This window comes from Perna viridis, chromosome 14 (genome assembly GCF_037379345.1).
Source record: "Perna viridis isolate PV_CMFRI_1.1 ecotype Kerala chromosome 14, ASM3737934v1, whole genome shotgun sequence".
Classification (NCBI taxonomy): domain Eukaryota; kingdom Metazoa; phylum Mollusca; class Bivalvia; order Mytilida; family Mytilidae; genus Perna; species Perna viridis.
The window spans coordinates 9,532,496-9,539,013 of NC_142458.1; the positions used below are offsets into that span (position 1 = coordinate 9,532,496).

General features: G+C 35.8%; 1 long non-coding RNA gene across 1 annotated transcript; it reads left to right on the top strand.

Annotated features, from left to right (window-relative positions):
- The first annotated feature begins 477 nt into the window (after positions 1 to 477).
- On the top strand, positions 478 to 3,243 carry LOC148598141 (uncharacterized). Its single transcript, XR_015918311.1, has 4 exons — positions 478 to 626; positions 1,427 to 1,531; positions 2,507 to 2,612; positions 3,171 to 3,243. It is a non-coding gene; the product is annotated as an uncharacterized LOC148598141 (long non-coding RNA).
- The last annotated feature ends 3,275 nt before the right edge of the window (positions 3,244 to 6,518 follow it).

Here is a 6,518-nt window from a genome sequence, read left to right on the forward strand (position 1 = left end):
TTTGTTTTCGGGGCCTTTCAGAATTTGACTAAAGGTGTGTTTACACTTTCTGAAGGCCTTTTGGTTGTCTCTGTAAGTATTTACTACTGTGAAAGTACTATTGTTCGTGGGGTACCAATTTTCGTGATTTTCGTGGGTAGGCCAAACCACAAAATTTGGTTCCCAACGAAAAGGAGAATCCGTTCGTTTTATATTGAAAATTTCAAAACCACGAATTTAAGAATCCACGAACTTGTGTTTCTTCCCTAATTCATGAAAATTGGTATCCACGAATTATAGTACTTTCACAGTATTTTTATTTACTATTTTTGTAAAGGTTATAAAGGTTGGTGCATTTGTTGTGTTTCACCATGTCTGATCCTTTTTCTATTATATTTCTTGTTGTATATAGAAATTAATTGAAATTAGGTTAGTGTGTATAGTTTTGTTTTCTAGTTAACGTCAAAACTTTACATATCTCACGATTATCCTGTGAAAATATGGGAATCCTACAGGTGTCCTTTACATGTATTAGTTAGCCTATTTAACCGCGAGCTGACTTCGGTAGATTGCACTCAGTTGTGATATACTGTACGGAATTACCATGAAGTGTATCCTGGCTTTAGTTGTCCTGGTCTTCGCTGTTTGTAAGTGGAATTAACCTTTAAGTCCCCAATTGGTAACTAAGAATGTGAGACACTTTATAGATTTGCATTCCAGCGGATCCAGAGATTTCGAATAGGGAAGTTTTTTTTTAGGTAGAGTCATGTAAAAGAGGGAATTCAGGCTATTTCGCGCCAATTCTTGCTCAAATTTCGCACAAAATTAACAATATTTCTAAAAAGTGGGTTCCAGCCCCGGACCCCCTTGATCCGCCATCGAGTTTCTGCGAATAGTACGCACGTTCGAAGTAAACTGTGCAATTGTCATTCAGTATAGGTTTCTTTACTTATATTTTGTGTGTGAATTGTTCCAGTGATTTCAGAGAATGTGAGTTCATGGTCATGGGTTACAAAAAAATTGAGAATTTATTGCGGACATGATAATTTTGTTGGAGTAATAATTGTTCCTTTTGACATGAGGAAATTCCACGTGAGAAAATTGGGCAGACAGTATCTAATCTTCTCTACCACAGTGCCCCTTAAGAATTATTTCATATTCAGTATATGTGCGAAGTGATGATGTTTAATTACATGGTTATATATATATATATCATTGAATTGTCGAAACTTGCGATCAGCTTTCGACCCATGAACTGCCCTTTCTCCTAAACGCTTTAACAAGTAAAATTGTCGATTTGCCAACTCAGTCACGTGACGGATCATAGGATTTTTCAATCCCACATGACCGACTTAGTGATACATGTAGTTTGAACAGAGACCTATAATTAATTATAGATCTACGGTTTAAAGAACGTTCAAAACTTTGTTTATTTCTTTTTCATCAGGTGCAGCAGAAGCATGTAACATCCGTGATGAGTGTAACTTAACATGTGCATCCGGAAGTCACGTGGCTTGTTTATCACATCAGTGTGAGTGCCGTAGCAACAATCGTGAGTTGATGGAATAATATTTCTGATTTTTCCCTTTACATTATTGATATATGTCAGCAAGGATCAGTGTTTAGGATTTACGTTATACCGAAATGTATACAATGAAACCTGTGTAAGTCAAATCCCGAATAAACTAGACAATTTCTAAAGATCCTTCCTATTGGTTTTAAGGAGGTAGACCTAGGGTAAGGGACACAGCTCTTACAAATCACTGGAACGTTTGTATTCAGCATTTGACATCAATCTCATGTAAGCATCTAAGTATCTTGGACTGATTTCATTCTGTTTCAAACGAAAGCTTGATAGGCTTTGGTGAAATTGGATATGACACAAACATATCACTTATTTCAAGAGTTATGTCCCTTACCCTAGGTCAATCCCCCTTAATGTACTTTGTATCCTTCTAAACCGAAACCGAACATATTCTAGTGCGGAAAGGGTTTGGTTTAGACAGATTTTATTGTTCGACTAAAAAGGGAAAAACCAAAGGACAGACAATGAATAGAACAACCATTTTATACTGTTTCGGGTTTTAAAAAAGAAGTGAACCTATGCATGGAAACCAACCCTTTACGACCCCCCCCAAAAAAAAAAACCCAAAAAAAACAAAAAACAAAATCGCAAAAAAATAAACAATAACGTAACAAAAACAAACAAACAACGAAAACAAACAAAACAAAAACAAAATCAAACAGAATTTTAAAGCAACTGCTATACATAGAAGTAACCTAAAATGGTGATACATTCTTTAAAACTATATATACATGTATTTGTGGTTATCGGATTAGTGTGGCGTGTCAAATATTCAGCCATTTAACTCAATGAAAATTTTGTTCAAATTTGGAATGGTAGTCGAAGTAAAATGATTTCCACATTAAGTATATCATAAGTCAATGTGTTTTGTATACAAAAAAAAACCCCAAAAAACCAAAAAAAAAAAACAACAAAATTTAAAATTCAATATTATTTTTTCAGAGGATACATGTAACACCAAAGACGACTGTAAAAACCACTCATGTCGTTTCGGATACTCTGCCCATTGCTACGACGGAAACTGTCATTGCTGGAGAAGCGATTAATGGTATGACGTCATCAGTTTAAGATTGTATTCACGATCGCACGGCTTTCAATAGTGCAAACAATTTGCCCGAGTTGATAGGTATTTTCTTGCATATTGAACAGATCGAACTGAAACCAGGATTCTGTGAAATTTAAACCCGACGTGTGTCTTGAAACTCAGTTGCTTTTACTTCTTAAAAAAACCCCAAACAAATAAGCAAAAAAAAAAAAAAACCCAAACAAACAAACAAACAAAAAAACAAAAACAAAACAAAACAAAACAAGCCGAATTTAATTTATATACTATCTTTATAAAAAAATCTGTCACGATCGACCTATTATTCAACGTAGAAGCAACTTAGTGTGCTTTCTGTGTAACTGTCATCTGAAGGTTATCCAAGGGATAGTTACCTAGTAGCAGGGAGTTATATAAAGTTCCTTACTCCTACAACTTAAGAAGTTGGAATTCCGTTCCTCCATACCCCAAGTTCCTATAAGTAGGCACTTTATGTTTGTTCAACGTTGGCTTTCTTTGTCTAATAACTTATCAAAAGATTGTAGAAAGATCTTTTTTTTTCAGTTTAAGGGCAGAGATCGAGAATTCAATATCATAAAGTTGGACAGAATTAAGACATTAAATATCAGTATAGCTATTTTAGTGTTTTGTTTCTTACTGCAGTGGCGCTTGATATTGCTTGGTAGTGATCACTCGTTTATTTTTGGGGGGATGTAGAGAAAAACAGGAGGGGTATAAATCCATTCTGAAAATACCTGTGAGTCTACCCTAGATTAGATTTACAAATTAACACATAAATCCTTGTACATTAAAACATGTCCAAGCCAATAAAATATTACTTACAATGTAGTTAAAAACAAACATTTTAACAAGGAATTTCAAGAGTTCTAGATTTTATAAATTGAACATAATTATGTTCAAAATTAGGAGGGTGGGTGGGCCAACGCGTGAACATTTTGTGTTAATTTCTGGTCATTATATGCTACTTGTTGGGTTCAACGGGAACAAATCAGGAACCAAAGCACATTCATCCTACAGCCTGAAGACCGTGAAGGCTACTGAAGCCAAATAAAGTGTGTTACAGTTACGAGTAGGGGGTCAGGAGCCCTCTGAAGGGCCATTCGTGTGAAAAATGAGGATTTTTTCCCCAATTTTTGGCCTCTGTTTGTCCATAAACCGGAAGTAGTCAATACAAGGGGCTGTCATTGAAATGATGGTGACAGAAATCATTCGTATTTAGTTTCCAGGTGAAATAGAGTACTACAAATTAATTCTGCTCTGGCGAGGGTCCGAGAAATGAACGGATTGCGCTTTCCTAAACTTAGATTTACACTGCCAGAACCGATAAAGCGGAACATGGTCCAATCCCGAACAGGTCCGGGCGTAGCACAAGGGTTAACAGTGCGGGTAAAACACTAAAATGAATTCCGAAAAAATATTTACACATGGCTTAAGGAGGTAGACCTAGGGTAAGGGACATAACTCTTGAAATCAGTGATATGTTTGTATAAAAGTCAATTTCACCAAAGCCTTTCAAGCTTTCCTCTGGAACAGAATGAAATCAGTCCAAGTTACTTTGATGCTTATATGAGGTTGATGTAAAATGCTGAATACAAACATTCCAATGATTTCGAAGAGTTGTGTCCCTAACCCTAGGTCTACCTCCTCAATACCATCAAATACAGGTTAATATCAATGTTCACTACATTCAATTGCGCCAAAAATAAAACATCGTATTTGCACCCATTACAGGTGATTTTAATCTACATGTATATATTTATACTTTTTAAGTCGCTAATATTGTTAGCGACTTCATGCACTCGTAATTTCAGTACTTAATATTCGCATAATTACGTTTTGCATAAATACGTAGTTATACGCTACGTAATGCTACATATCCTAGCCGTGTTAACCGCCATAGCGTCATAGTTCTAGCTTCATACGAGATAAAGATGTACGTCTTAAGTATCATACACGTGTTTTCTACGTGTTTTTTTTTGCTTGTACGAGAATGGAAAGTTTACATGAAATAATCGGTTAGCTTTGAACATAACCCAGTTTCCGATTCAGCCACTGAGTCTTGTTACAAGACCATGTAGGTCATCATACAATAGCACGCTCCGATATTTATGATTATCCATCGTCAGCTGCTTAGTCTGGTTCCAAAACTGCTTCCTCAATATCATAAGCGACCCAAAGATCGCTACAACGTAACTTTTTAAAACATATACATATGTCTATGCTTGTTTTTTTTGTTGTATTAGAACCGGAAGTTTAATACATTAAAGATAAAATGATCGGTTATCATTGAATTTATGTAATATTACCCAGTTTCCGATTCAAACACAGGCGTTCGTTACAACTGATTATGTAAAGGTCATAAATATTACCAGGACACCAAAATCGTTATATATAGCCATTGGCAGTTGTATAAGGGTCATCACTCTTCAAGTTGACCTACTCCCACACAGTTAGAGTGGGGAAACGCTCTCGGACCCACGTGGGGTCTGGGAGTAGGCCAGAGCATCAACAAAGCAGCCCAGCCGCTAGTAGGACATACTCTGACTGAATTCTTCAGGTATCCCGAAGGCTGGGCTCCGCTACCTTCTACTACTAACCGGCATTACTAACAGAATCCCCGTAAGGGGCGGTCGTGCGAGATCCATAAGGACAGACCGTAAAAAACTCCCAGTCATCATTAAGGGTCATAACGGTTACGAAAGAGTACGCAATAATATCAAGGGAACCAAGATTTTAGCGGAAGTCACCCAATTTTATAACATATCGCATTTGTACCATTTCGGATGTTGAAAGTAAGCAAATATCAGTGGCAGAGAAATTTGACGATTAGCAACTTTGAAGACTTCAGTCCTTAATTTATATTGCCAGCATTATATGTTACCCTTGCTCACCATGGAAGTAGTAATGTCAAAATGTTTAAAACACTAAAATCGTTTGACAATCTATACATAAGGCCGTTAAATATTCCCTGCATTTGCCTCAGATTGGATTATGTCCATCTTGAAACTTCGAAACTTTGAGAATTACAAATATATACAACTTCGACAACCGAGGCTTACAGTTTAGTGCGGGTACAAATCGTTACGAAAATGGAATACCACCTTGTGGCGCAAATAAAATAGGGAATATTTAAAAAAAATGGCGCCAACGCATGATGCCGAAAACTGTTACAGGGACTCTGACGATATCTGGTTTACATAGTATTCCAGTTTATACAGGATTTGGTCAAGACAGGTTTTATTGTATTGAAATTTCAGTCTTATGTTAATTTTTTAAAGTTTTAAGTAGCAGTGTTTATAAAAATCAGACATGGTGATTCATGCATGTCAAAAACAAACAGGATTCATTTATTTTTTTATTGAGATTCAGTTACAGATTACATAAAGTCTTAGTTTTTTTCATTTGGGTGTTGCATTAATTTTGAGATAAAATTAATATAGATTGTACATGAAATTAGCACTTTGCAAGAGTTATTGTTCTTGATTTGGTTTAATTTGGTTGATTTTTGTGAGAGGTAAATGTATGGTTTTCTCAAAAGCACAGATCTAAATATAGAAAGGACAACTTTTATATAAAATTAAAGCATATTTTGCAGTGTTTGTTCTGTGGGTTTTCTTCACCATGAATCACTTTAATATGGGCAGTCTTAATTTTATATGGACTGGTACTTAATAGGTGAACATGGGGATCTGCAGGGTTGGTTCATAACAACTTTTGAATTTCAATTCATTACCACAGGAACACTTAATCGGATAAATGATTGGTTGATGATATGGTGTGTTGCCATATGTCAGGAATTTCATGCATTTCAGAACAAAACAATTGACAAATTGAACATACCCTGCTTTGCACTAGTCCAACACAATGAGAGATTTTAATGTGGTATACATA